Source organism: Chelonia mydas, chromosome 11 (assembly GCF_015237465.2).
Source record: "Chelonia mydas isolate rCheMyd1 chromosome 11, rCheMyd1.pri.v2, whole genome shotgun sequence".
Classification (NCBI taxonomy): Eukaryota; Metazoa; Chordata; order Testudines; family Cheloniidae; genus Chelonia; species Chelonia mydas.
Genome location: NC_051251.2, coordinates 36,352,388 through 36,367,134, shown reverse-complemented (window position 1 = coordinate 36,367,134; position 14,747 = coordinate 36,352,388). Strand labels below are relative to the sequence as shown.

Here is a 14,747-nt window from a genome sequence, read left to right as displayed (position 1 = left end):
AAAATCTTTCTTGTGATAACACATGATCAAGTTGTACTATATGGTATAATTTAGCAGAAGTACCAAGCTGACACCTTTTATTAATTACTTTGTGAAAGAAGAAGTTAGAGTAAAAAAATACTTCTGTCTGACATAATGAAAACACCTTGTTTACTATACATAGTTCTGTTGTATAATATGTATGCAGCTGTTTCTTGAAAGCAAGCTACTAAAACAGTTATAGTATGTATTGGTGTATGGATTTTTTAAATTTACCTTTACTGGTCTGATGAAAGTTTGTTAGCTTGCTTCTGCCTACACCATTCTAAAAGATTAGTGCATTGTGCCTGAGTACATAAAAAGGAGCCATGGGATAGAATATTGTGAATATAATTTTTTGTATTGGTTCAAAGAATGTTAACAGCCTAATCTATTTAATTACACAAAGTCATTGATTTCTATTCTTTTAAATATATACCACTGGTTTTTGAAATTGTATCATTATAAATTCTACTTTGTGCATCATGGCAGATGTTGTAGATTACAGTGCCGTTACAGTATCTCTCAGCCTGCCAAGGCTCAAATGCATGACTAAGATACAAAGGGTTAAATTCTGGGAGAGTGAGAAACTCATGTGCAGGCTGTGTGATCATATAAATATGGGGCTGAGGATTGAAATCCACAGCTCCAATCTGCAATATGTGATATGGAATTACTCCAAAATAGCTACTGCAGATTACGGATTGGGGTAGGGACTAATGGCCACTGTTCCCTCTTCACATGTTTCTGTGGCCTGATGGAATTGCTCAGTTCATGGACATAGTGGCCACAACCCTGGTCTGTCTCACACTATCCCTCCCCTTTCTACTCTTCATACCGTATAGATCAGGGTCCCCCTGGGCACCTTATGTCCCAGTCCCACACAATGAAACCAGTTTTCTGCTGCATTATGTACCTTCTGAAAATTGCACTAAAAAATTAGGAGCACAGAAGAAATACTATAGTATGTGCTGAAAAACCTGGGGCACAGCTGGGGAATCATTGAAAGACTTGCCAGAAACAGACAGGAATGGAGGAGCTTCATCACTGCCCTAAACACCAAAGATGTAATGGGAACATGATGATGATCATGTGGTTTACAATTATTTGGGAATAATTTATTTATCATAAACATCTGTGACAACAGTTTAATTATGATGTCAAACAATGTACAGTATATGTGAGTATCATTTGTATAAAGACGAGTTTGGGTCTCAGATTGGGTCAGTCCGTCACAACTGGGCAATTGAGATATATGTATTGTGTGTGCTGACAAAAATAATTCAAAATATACTTGCTAAATTAGAATTTACAAAAGTAATATTGTATTAAGTTGCTAAAGCGAAGCTGTAAACAGCTTAATTTGACTGTATCTTACCTCACATATAAATGTATATTGTTATGATTCAAAAACTTCAGACAGGCTTGGGCTTTTAAAAATCCAAAGCCTTTGAAATGCAGAACTGTCACTTTTCATTTGTGTTTAGTTCCATGAAAAAATTCAAAATGTCACAAAATCTACTGAGTACTGCTTTGCCATCCTAGGAACCCACCTTTGGTAAATTGTAGAGACGCTCTGTCTCCAGTACAAAAATAATTACCTCTCTTTCTCAGAGGGTTTTCAGCTTTTGCACTGTAAGTGATTAGAAGCATATAATATTCCATTTTCTCTGGACCTTAGCTGGTTGGTTTTTTCCAGTTTCTGGTTATCCAGCAACGATGGTTTTCTTCCAACCGTACTTGCCTCCATAGCTTTTTTGTGACTGCAGAACTATTCATACTATCAGTTGGGTCATTTCTATCTCTAACCTATCAGGTTATCTAGATCTTCTCTCTTTCTTGCCCTGGGTTGCCTTATAGATTCCTTGCACTCCATTTTTCAAAGAAAGTGCATCTCTTGGAATAGATTTAATCCCCAGAACATCAAGTAAGCAAAAGAGAAATCAGAAGACTACAAAAATATGGGGAGATCTTTTAATGCACTGGCATCTGAAATGTATGCTATGGTGATATCTGACAAAATTGTTGTTCTCAGCCCCTTCTCTAGGAAGTACACAGAGTTTTCAGTATTGCTGGTGGCATGGTTTCCTGCCATTGCTCAACATCACACCTTTTGAAAAATAATTCTAGAAATTTCCTCAGATTTATACATTAGGTTTTCCAGTTTACAGTGGAAATGATGATGTGGAGTCGGAAAGTCATAAAAGGACCCAAAACCTGGCTTTTACGGTACAGATCATAAAAAAGGGAGCTGCACTGCAGTGGCAGCCTCCAAGTGCAATATTGGCAGATTTACCCATTTATGCTCTGAGGCAATGTGTGCTCCCTTTCAACCAGAGGGGACTCTTCCCAAATGCAGCATAATCTTCTGTGCAGCAGGTGTAGGGCAGAATTGGGGGCACTTAAGCGTGAAGTGTGCATTGCTTCCATATAATGGATCATGGTTCACAGATGCTCATTCACGTAATTGCTCAGAGGTGCTTGAGGATGGGTCTGTACTAGAATCTTGCAACCTGACCTGAACCTAGTGGGTCCTGACAACATATGTTGGGTTCAGGTCAGGTATGAAAACAACCTAACACTTTTGGGTTCGGTAGCCTCTAATCAATTCCTCCCGCCCATGGGGTTTGCGCAGCAGCAGCAGCAGCTCCGTACCTTGTTCCTGCTAGCCACCGCTGCCTGGCCGCACTGTGGGGTGAGTGGGCCTCTCACTCTGCAGCACACATAGTTCAGTAAGGCAGAGCTGGCTGACAGGAACAGGGTACACAGCTGCCACCATGCCAATCCCATGTGCAGGAGGCATCTGGAGACGGATTACAGGTATGGGGAGCAGGAAGCCTCCTCCAGGACAAAGCGGCAGCAGTGGCAGTGACACAGGTTTGGGGGTAGCGGCCCAGGAGGCGGAAACTTGCACTCCTTCTGGTGCACGGCACTGCACTGAGATGGGGGATCAGGCCATGGGAGTGGGGGTAGGAAATAATAGAGGCCAGGCCAGCGGCTAGACCCTTGCAACCAGACTCTCAAAAGGACCTGACTAGAAGTTTTGGGTTCGGGTCAGGTATGAAAACAAGCTGACATGCTTGTCCTTGGATCAGGTTCAGCTTGGCTGTGGTCTAGTCAGGTTTAGGCAGGGCTTTAAAGTTAGACCCAAGCAGACCTCTAGTCAGAACAAGATTGGGAGAAGAGCAGAAAGGGGGCTGTCTGGTAGATCTTCCATTGTGCAAAGCCACAAGCCATTGCTGCTTGTGGAGAAGAGGCACCGGAAACATGGGAGTTACTGCAGCCTCAGGGTTCTAGTAAGAGTCAAGAGGCACACTTGCTGTCACTGATGTAGCCTGTTGTCATCAGTTCTGCCACACAGGCCCTTGGAATCTGATTACTCACGTTGTATGATAGGTGGGAAGGGTTTTCAGCATATGTGCAATGAGGAATGAGCAAAATTTTTGTCATGGTGAATAACTTATGTATCATAAAGTTGCTGGTGTTTGAAACTTATTTTTAACTAGATACAAACAGTGTCTTCCTTGTTGAGAGAAGTGGTTTAACATAAGGTGGTACAAGCTCTTCCCCCCCACCACTTTTATCTTCTTGTGGGAAAAGCTTATATGATGAGGGGAATCCATAAAACTTTTTCAGAACTGGGGCAGAATATATAGGTTTCATATATTAAATATACAGTAAAGATTTACACTGTAGAAACTCTGTAACTGTTTATAATGACTTGCTATGGAAGAGCCTTCTGACCGCTGGTCAGACGGCTTGGCACAGAATAGTTATGGGGCAAATTGGTGAGTTGTATTAAAGCCACAGTACTCTGTCTGTCATTAAAAGCTACTGAACTTCGGTGGAGCTAGACTACACCTTATTATATACTCTCTCTGACAAAACTGGAGCTACAAGAAATTCATAATGCAGTTAAAAAAAAGTTTGTCTTGCTTGCAGTATTTTAACAAGGTCCTTTAAGTACCTTGAACCCAGTTACATTCCACCATTGATACCTGAGGAAAGAAGTCATTTCAAGACCTATTGACCACTGGACACCTTCACAGTATATTAATATGAGTGCTTCTAAAATTGTGATTAAATTGTGGAAAATTCAGAGTGTTCCATATAGAGTAGGCTAGGGTCAGTAAAAGTACAGAACTAAAATAGAAAGCAGGTAGTTCAAGACCTCACACAAGGATCTTTTTGTGTTGCACTGCCTGCATTTATTTATCTGAATTCTAGTGTCTCCTTATTTAGTCCATTTTGAAAATGACAAAATTTAAAGTGCTATATGTTAGTAATAAAAGGAATACCTGGTAGCATAGACCGACAGTTTATACTTACAAGCTTCAGGGGTGGGTGTTCTGCTATTTCACCTAACTACAAATATGTACTTGCCACTGCCTTTCATTTTTATCATTTTCAGAAATACCGGCCCTAAAAAGCACTACTTCCGGCAACAGTGTGATACTGACTGTGTTTGCCAGATCTTTCAGATCTTGAGGGAGATTCTGTCTCAAAAGGTGTTCCTTTCACCACAAGCAACTGATCTGTTGCAGGTGTTTCAAGGACCTTGCAGAACTTATGAAAAAGACAATTCAGATGAATCTGCAAATGGTTAAACCTAAATAAGAACCTAGCAATTAAGATGCAAGTTTGATTCAAGGGACTGATAATGAATTATGTATCTTTCCACCTCTGGGTCTGTGACCAACCTGAACTGTTTGACAACTGTTCAGTGGCCTACATAGAATGACTAGCGGACCAATGTTCATCTCAGAAAAGCCAAGCTCACAATCAGTGATCTTACTGCAGAAGGGTCACAGAGTGAATATGCAGTCTTTCTACAACAGAATTGAGGCACATTCAAGGGGGAAAGCTTCTACAGCTACTGTCCATTTTGTGCTTGCCCTGTGCACAGAAAGCTTCAGTTTCCAATGTTGTCAGTGTAGGACCTTTCATAAGCAATAAAAAAAATTTAAAACAATGTAGACTGTCTAAAAGAATGGTATTGAAATTAAACCTCCTTTCAAGATGGATGCCAACATGACAAGATATTTAATTTCAACAGCCTTTCTTGATATGATTTTGAATATTCTTACATACATATACATCTTTTTGTAGAGCACCACAGTTCAAAAGTGCAAATAACATTAATGTTAAAGGAACACAGCCCAGGTATTCTTAAAATGTGTTTCCCCTACATTGTTTGTAATACCCTCTCAGGAGCTTCAAATACAACTTCTTTTACTATTGATTTTATCCGTTTCTACTTCAGAAACTGAATTTTCCTCCTGTGTTCCTATTGCAGCTTAAAATCGTGTTTTTTTTAAAGCTCAGTAACCAATGTTGGTTTGGAGGTTTTTTTTTCAAACTAAATATTTAGAATCTTAAGGATTATAATTATAATAATGTTAATGTTTGCAGTGCACGTTTAAATGTTTATAGGGATGGATTTATTGTAATTGTTAGGAAAAATGCTCACGATATTGAAGTATTAGTAAATATTTAAAGATGGATAGTAAAGCCCTGATTCGGCAGGGTGCTGAATGCTTCCTATGAGGTGCTGAGTATCTTGACTCCCATTGCAATCAATGGGAGTTGAAAGAGCTCAGCTCCACATAGGATTTGGGTCCAAGCAGAATTTAAGCCATAGTAAAAATCCCATGATGCTAGTATATAAAATAAGACATGAAATGCCCTATTAAGACAGTATGTAAAATGATTCTGCTGGCTCCAATTATCTGCAGACTCTTTAGAGTCAATGAATTACACCTTCAAACATTTGATATCTATAATATTGAACAGGACAGCCTCATTGTACATGGATGCTTATTTGTTTTTTATCTGCACTTGCCAAATGCATATATTACATAATGAAATAAATGCTTTATTATTTTCAGCTTTTCTTCTTCCACGCAGCACCCTTTCTTTGTCTGCTCACTGCTAGGATCCCACCCTGCATTGTCCCCTTCCCTAATATAATTGGTTGCTCTGCACCCACCATACCCTAGCTTAGGTAAAGCTATGACTTTCAGAATCACTTGCCTGTGCTTATTCCAGTTTTTAACGGTTCATTTTTTGTCAAGAAACAAAACTAAAAGTGTGTAATGCTCTCAGATTTAGCTTTGATAATAAAAATAAAGCTAGGAGCCAGTGCAGTTGTAGGTTTGCTCTACTGGAAGGTACCGTCACTTAGCAGTTTGAATTTTAAAAATGCATAATTTTTTTAAAGATTTAGTGTCCCAGTTGTCACTTTAAAACCTTGCAACATGTGGACCTAACATCCCAGTTGTGTGTAGCAATACATTTGACTGATAAGGCAGCATAATATACGGATGTGATATCAATCACATCCTGGCATATTAAGGTTTTTGATGATCCTGTAGCTAAATAATGGTAAATTTACCATTCAAATGCAGTGGTGAGACAAATAGCAGCACAAATACCGGTCAGTTGTGAAATGCACAGCAACATATACTTGAAGGGTTTCTGGTGTCATCATAATAAATCACAACAATGAATTTTGCTATAAAGAAATCATTCCCCAAAAAAGGAGGTCAGAATAGATGAGCTGGTGGTACGTTCTGGCCATAAACTCTGTGACTCTGATTTAAAGAAATCATTCATTCCCAAGAGGTTTGTTTTATTTGCTTTGTCCCTATGTTTCAGAAGTAAACAGTATCCAATATTTTAAAATTAAGTGAAAATTTAAACGACAAAACAATTTTGTTTCATTTTGTTCGTTTTTAAAATCAGACAAACTCAACTAACTTCTTAGTTTAATCCTTGCTCTTTGTTTCTTCTCTGAAGGAATGTGGATCTATAGAACAGCTATGCACATACTTGTCCAAAATGCTATTCTGGCCAAAGAGACTCTAAAAAAAAAATCTGCTGGTTACAGCTGGTTCTTTAATTTTGCCAGTAGATGGAGCTGTCCCGTAAGGTGAAGGCTCTCTCTGTCTCTTCCCCCACCCCCTCAACCCCACAAAGCTATTTGCTGTTTTCTATTAGGTACCATAGAGTGAGCTTCAGAACAGGAAGCTGAGGATGAAGCAGAGAGGATACTGCAGAGGTCTCTGTTTTTTCCCAATGAGAATGCAGCAATTCTAAATACTTGTTAATCTTTTGGAACTGGAAATATGAACAACTTCATTAGAGAGCATTTCATCAACATCATTTCTGGATGCTTTTCTTTCTTGTAATACATCAGAAATTCTTGTTTTATCAGGTAAGCTGGCAGAACATTTAATCATAGACCTTAGTTCATTTATGTCAGTTATCTTGTGTGGGGGTTTTAAAAATAAATAAATATACAAATAAATAAATCCTATACCTGCCTGTTTGGTAGTTAATACTAAGCATGAGATAGAACAGGAAATCCAATTTTGGATTTTACAAAATCTTTCATAAGCTGCAGTCAGGTCTGTTTGGCAACACAGCATTTTTTTTAGAGGATGGATTTTATCGGCCTTATTTTTTTGGATGTTTGCCACTTCTTGTATTTGTTTGCCTGTTATTGTATTAAGGCATGTAGTTCCTTAACTGTCATTTAGAAGTGTTAGACCTAACTACTTGAGGTCTTATTGTTCACTAGTGCAGAACACAAATTGGAGTCTAGTGTTAAAGCACAGTAGCAAGGCAATCGGGCTGCCAGAGCCCAGCGTTGCAGGGGTGTACAGCTTTCCTCCCATGTTCAAACAGAGGCTCTGCTTTAAAGGCCAGATGCCTTACTCGGGGTTTTGGTGGGGGGTTGCTGCCTTTTTAAGGAAAAATCTTTCTAATGGAGAACACAGAGGACAAAACTTACTTATATTTACATATTTATTTGGCACTAGTGGTAATATTGCAGATATGACTTGGTTCATAATCTGAACCGTCTTCCTTTTTTAAACAGCACAAGAAATTTGCCAGGTGGACATCAAGCTCTTTCAGCATCTTCTTCAAAATGGATTTCTTCTCTTCTACTTGTCGGAGGTATGTGCTTAAAAAAGACTCCCATCAAATTCACGTCTCTTGGATTTCCTTTTCCCTGTTCTTTTGCAAAAAGTTTTTGTTGCTCACTATGCAGTACTTCCAAATGGGCTGACATTTTGGTTTTAATGTCAGACTAGATGTCTTAAAGTTATAATTGTGTTTGTTTCCAAATGCTCTTATTTCACAGGTGTGATGTCACACTTGGGAGCTATATTGACTGTTGTTACTATCAAATGGATTTTCATATGGATTTTCAGTTTTATATATGACTGATCAATGTGTTAATGTACTGCAAAAGTAAAAATTGCATGAAAAACCACATTGAGAATCTGAGATTAAATGGACAAGAACAGGAGAATTCATTGTAATTTTAGTTTAGTTCATTCTGTTGTGCCCAGGTTGTAGCACGGGAGTTTCACAACAGCGGATGATCTTAACTTCAACATTTGCAGCAATATTTGGGTATACAAGAGCAAGTCTCAGACAGTGAGCCTTAACTTTGGATGTCCTCACTTCTTTTGGTCAGTTAGATATTAGTTTTGTAATTCAAAGGTAATTTCCATTGTTTTAAAGTGTGTGGGGAGGGGTTGGGTTGGGAAAGCTACAGTTAACGTCCCCACTGACAGAAAGTTTCTTTTGTATAAAAAATCTTCCTATGGAAACTTCCAGGGCGGGGGAAAAAAGGATTTTCCACCATAACTATATTTTAAAGGAAAAATAATGGCTGCCTACAGTGATTTACAGAGAAATCATGCCCAAACCGTTTGATTTCCTTAGTAGATCGGGGGAATGCAGTGAATGTAATATACCTGGACATTAGCAAGACTTTTGACACAGTCCCACATGATAGTCATATAAGTGAGCTTGAGAAATGCTGACTTGGTGGAACTACCATTAAATGGATACATAATTGGTTAGACAACCGGAAACAATGAGTAATTATTAATGGAATGATGTCAAATGGGAAGGGGGTCTCAAGAGGGGTTTAGACTAACAAATCCTGCATCTTGACAGGGTTAGACTAGATTACCCTTGCGTTTCCTTCTAAGTCTATGGTTCTGTGACTCTATGATACAAATGAACAGTTCTGATGACATCATAAAACACAAGAGCAGTGAACAAATGATTTTATAATTATCATCTGAATCCTGTCATGAAATTAATTTACTATACCTCATCGTAACCTAGTGTATTTTACATTGTATGGATCCAAATTTGTTTTAAAGTTACAGAAGATAATGTGAACTATTTAAATAGCTGCAAAGATAAAAAAGATTTTTCAACTAATTACTTTTGTGTTAAAGTGAGGTGTCTTAGAAATCTCAAAATCTACAAAATCTCAAAATGCCCGTGAAGATTGCTTGTTTAGCTGCATTATGCCAATAGGAGAAACTTCTCTTGTCGACATAAAACCAGCTCAATGAGCGGCAGCAGCTTTGTCAGTGGGAGAGCATCTCTTACCAACACAGTGCTGTGCACACAGGTGCTTATGCCAGCAAAACTTATGTTGCTTAGGGGTGTGTTTTTTCACACCCCAAGCGACAAAAGGTTTGCCGACATAAGTGCTAGCGTAGACATGGCATAACTGAACATGAATATAAATCTTACAACTGAATTGGCTCCAGGTGCTGAACTGTAGATGGTATATTTTGGTCTATGTGATCCTAGTCTGTTATATTTTCGGCTACCTTCATTTACTGATCTGAGATGAGGAGAATATGTAGGTTTACTTGTTGTTTATCTTGATGAGCAGTTTGATCTTTCAAAACTTAATATGAAAGTCATATTCTTTCTTGACTATCTTTCTTTAGTGTATTTAGAATCAGATGTGCTTACTCTAGTGGAAAAGTGAATTTTTACTACATTTTACTCTTGTTTGCCCTCCAGAGCCAACACACCCCTGGGAAAGTAGACTCATGGAGCATGAACAGAATTGTTAACTGAGTGCCAGTAGGAGGGTCAAATTCTACCCTCATTTACTCTATTGAAGACAGTTGATGTATATGTTGTAGACAATGGGATTCCAGTGAGTAACTGAGAGAAGAATTTGGCCTGCAGAATTGTTATCACTGCTAAAAAGAACATAGCTTGACTTTCCGATCTCAGGATCAGTTTGCACGTCTATCAGTTAGAAAAAAAACATCTTTTCACATGTAAACTGAGAAAATTTGACATGGAATTATTGAGCTATATTAGATATGGAATCCCATTATGCCATTTTCAGTTTTCAGAGCAAAATTGCACTTTAAAGGTTAAGTTTCTCTCTCTTTTTTTTTTTAAAAAAGTTTCACAAAGCTAAAAATTCTAAAATAGGGTTTTTAAGGGAATTTAACTCTGAAGTCAGAATGGAGTAATTATGGCAAGGCTAGCTAGCAAAAACTAACAGCAGAAATTTTTTAAGTACATCAGAAACAGGAAGCCTGCCAAACAATCAGTCGGGCCACTGGATGATTGAGGTACTAAAGGAGCACTCAAGGAAGACAAGGCCATTGTGACGAACCTACATGAATTCTTTGCATTGGTCTTCACTGCAGAGGATGTGAGAGAGATTCTCACACCAGAGCCATTCTTTTTAGGTGACAAATCTGAGGAATTGTCCCAGACTGAGATGTCAATACAGGTCGTTTGGGAACAAATAGATAAATTAAATATTAATAAATCCCCAGGACCTGATGGTATTCACCCAAAAGTTCTGAAGCAACTCAGATGTGAAATTGAAGAAATATTAAATGTGGTATGTAATAACCTATTACTTAAATCAGCTACTGTACCAGGTGACTGGAGGACAGCTAATGTGACACTAATTTTTTAAAAAGGCTGAGGCGATTCTGGCAATTACGGCCAGTAAGACTAACTTCAGTACCAGGTACATTGGTTGAAACTATCAGACACATAGAAGAACATGATTTGTGGGGGAAGATTTCACCACTCTATCAAAATTCTTTGAGGGGGTCAACAAGTTTGTGGACAAGGATGATGCAGTGGATATAGTGTACTTGGACTTTCAGAAAACCTTTGACAAGGTCCCTCACCACAGGCTCTAGGGCAAAATAAGCAGTTATGGAAAAAAATGGAAGGTCTCCTCATAGATCAGTGACAGGTTAAAAACTAGGAAACAAAGGGTAAGAATAAATGATCAGTTTTCAGAATGGAAAGAGGTAAATAGCAGTGTCCCCCTCGGTCCGCTGCTGTTCAACATATTCATAAATGATCTGGAAAAAGGGGTAAACAGTGAGGTGGAAAGTTTGGGGTAATACAAAATTACTCAAGATAGTTAAGTCTAAAGCAAACCATAAAGAGTTACAAAGGGATCTCACAAACTGGGTGACTGGGCAACAAAATGGCAGATGAAATTCAATGCTGATAAATGCAAAGTAATGCACATTGAAAACCATATCCCAACAATACATACAAAATGATGGAGACTAAATTAGCTGTTACCACTCCAGTAAGATATCTTGGAGTTATTGTGGATAGTTCTCTGAAAACATTCACTCAATATGCAATGGCAGTCAAAAAGCTAGCAGAATGTAAGAACCATTAGGTAAAGGATAGATAATAAGACAAAAACTATCATAAGACCATTATATAAATCCATGGTATGCCCACCCCTTGAACACTGCATGCAGTTCATGGAACAGCTTCCATATGAGGAGAGAGAAAAAAGACTGGGACTGTTCTGCTTGGAAAAGAGATGACTAATATGATAGAGGTCTATAAAATCATGACTGGTGTGGAGAAAGTGAATAATGAAGTGTTATATACCCCTTTGCATAACACAAGAGCCAGGGGTCACCCAATGAAATTAACAGGCAGTAGGTTTAAAACAAACATAACACACAATGCATGGTCGGCCTGTGGAACTCATTGCCAGGGTGTGTTATGAAGGCTAAAAGTATAACTGGGTTCAAAAAAAATTATATAAATTCCTGAAGGACAGGTCCATCAACGGCTATTAGCCAAGATGGTCAAGGATGCAACCCCATGCTCTAGGTGTCATTAAGCCTCTGACTGCCAGAAGCTGGGACTGGATGACAGAGGATGGGTCACTTGATAATAGCCCTGTTCTGTTCATTCCCTTTGAAGCATCTGGCATTGGCTGCTGTCAAAAGACAGGATATTGGGCTAGATGGACCATTGGTCTGACCCAATATGGCCATTCTTATGTTCTTATATGTAATTATACACACTTCACTATTACTTAAAGCAGCCGCCACTGGGCTGGAACACAGCAGCACCAAACAAACACAGAAAAAGATAATTTTATATCCAAATGAAATTAGTGTCCATCGTGGAGAGAAAATCTGGCAACTCTAGACTGTCGTTTTTGTCTCAGTCTTTTGTGTCACTTGCTGTTAAGATTAGCCCACCTGTGGCAACGATTAATTTACTGAAAGGAACTTTTGCTTACATTATTAACATCTGAACAGAATATTTCATCATCAGTGGCAGCATTTTGAAGTTCAGAGTCACATAGTTTGTTTGTCCTTCATGTTGTTGAGAAGTTATTTGGCTTATGTTGCTCATCTTTTTGACATGGCTCTTCTCTGCTTACTCTCTCTGCTCACATACTTGCTTAGCCCCACACAGTTGTAGGCTCTCTGCCTCCAGACACCTGTCTTTCTCTCCTCCATCTCTCTGTTGTTCCTTTCTATTATTTCCACATTCATCACACCCAGCAGGGCCAGCTCTAGGCACCAGCAAAACAAGCAGGTGCATGGGGCGGCACATTTCGAGGGGCAGCATTCTGGTGCCGGCCATGCCGCCCCTAGAAATGTGCCCCCGCCTGCTCCCCTGAGCGTACTGCCGCCCTGCCGCTCCACTTCTCCCCACTCCCTCCCAGGCTTGCTGCGCGCAAAACAGCTGTTTCACGAGGGGCAAGCCTGGGAGGGAGGGAGGAGAAGCTGAGCGGTGGTGCACTTGGGGGAGGCGGCGGTGATGGAAAGGAGGTGAGCTGGGGTGGGGAGCAGTTCCTCTACCCCCCGCATTACTTCCTGTGCTCCCACCCTCACTCACCGCTGCTCCGCCTGCTCCCCTGAACATGCTGCCTCTCTCTCGCCTGAGAGGGATGGGGGAGAAGTGGAGTGCTTAGGGGAGCAGGTGGAACGTAGGTGAGCTAGGGCAGGAGGGTTTCGGGGGGGGGAGCTGCAGGAAGCAATGGGAGGGGGAGAAAATGCAGCATGCCCGGGGATTTGGGGAAGGGGCGGAGTTGGGGCGGAGCCAGGGGCGGGGAGGCACAAAAAAGAAGCAGGGGTGGTCAAAAATTTTTTTGCTTGGGGCGGCCAAAAATTTTTTTGCTTGGGGCGGCCAAAAATCCTAGAGCCGGCCCTGACACCCAGACTCTTCCTTTTGTCCACTTGCACTTTCTGCAATTTCAGACTTCCCTAACCCTCTCTGTGAATTCTGTCTCTATCTCCAAGCCATCCACTCTCACAGTTCAGCCTTTTAACATCTCACCTCTCTGTCGTTCCAGACTTCCTTTTGTACCCTCATTCTATGCTAATGAACTCCAGTAATAAAATAATAATAGCAGTAATTTACATTTAGAATCACAGAAATGTAGGGCTGAAAGAGTCCTCAAGAAGTCAAGTCCAACCCCCTGCACTGAGGCAGGACCAAGTAAACCTAGACCATCCCTGACAGGTGTTTATCCAACTTGTTCTTCAAAACCTCCCATGATGGGGATTCCACAACTTCCCTGGGAACCCTAGTCCAGAGCTTAACTACCCTTATAGTCAGAAAGTTTTTCCTAATATCTAACCTAAATCTCCCCTGCTGCAGAGTAAGCCCATCACTTCTTGTCCTACACTCAGTAAACACGGAGAACATATTTGAAGACTGATATCAGGTTCCCCCCAACAGTCTTCTTTTTCTCCAGACTGAACATGCCCAGTTTTTTTAACCTTTCCTCATAGGTCAGGTTTTCTAACCATGTATCATTTTTGTTGCTGTTCTCTGGACTCTCTCCAATTTGTCCATATCTTTATCGAAAGTGTGTCACCCAGAATTGGACACAGTACTCCAACTGAGGGCCTCACCAGTGCTGAATAGATTAGTAGAGTTACCTCTCATGTCTTACATACAACATTCCTGTTAATGCACCCCAGAATATTAACTTTTTTTGCAAGTGCAACATGTTGTTGACTCTCATTCAATTTGTGATTCACTATTACATGCAGATCTTTTTCAGCAGTACTATCCACCTGGTTAGTTATTCCCTATTTTATAGTTGTGCATTTAATTTTTCCTTCCTAAGTGAAGTACTTTGCACTTATCTTTAGTGAATTTCATCTTGTTAAATTCAGATGAATTCTCCAATTTATCAAGGTCCTTTCGGATGCTAATCCTGTCCCGCAAAGTGCTTTCAATTCCTTCCAATGTTCTAGGCTATCTTTCCCTGTTCCCCAACTTCTAAATTTTATATTTTCTGACCAAACACCCATTCACTCATTGCCGAAGCTTCCAAATGCCCATGCTTCTCCATTTCCTCCCTCTTTGTGATAGCAGATTCCCATTACCCCCTTTCCCATTTCCAGGTTTTCATCACTTTCCCTCTCAGCTGTACTCCTGTTCCCACGTATCTTCCTCTCAATCTTTGTATTATCAGGCTCCCACCCTTCTCCTTACTCCTTTAATCTTTGTTCTGCAAGTATCACAACCAGGCAGCCCCTAGCCTATTCTAATTTGGCTGGAGGCAGCAACCCAAATTCCAACTCAGTGTCTGTTTTGTAGGCTTTTCCCCTTTCTTCTAAAATCTCTCTCTCTCT

General features: G+C 40.0%; 1 protein-coding gene across 10 annotated transcripts in view; it reads left to right on the top strand.

The window, feature by feature from the left end:
* The window catches only part of LOC102938237 (sodium channel protein type 1 subunit alpha), a 171,479-nt gene that overhangs the window by 1,804 nt on the left and 154,928 nt on the right, over positions 1 to 14,747 (top strand). For 6 of the 10 annotated variants that reach the window (XM_043525360.1, XM_043525367.1, XM_043525364.1 and 3 more), the window contains exons 2-3: positions 7,018 to 7,234; positions 7,901 to 7,980. The exons of 1 other annotated variant lie outside the window; for it this stretch is intronic. The gene's annotated coding sequence lies outside the window, so the exon portion shown is untranslated. The remainder of the gene's footprint in view (positions 1 to 7,017; positions 7,235 to 7,900; positions 7,981 to 14,747) is intronic. 3 more of the 10 variants (XM_043525368.1, XM_043525366.1, XM_043525361.1) reach the window with 1 other exon arrangement.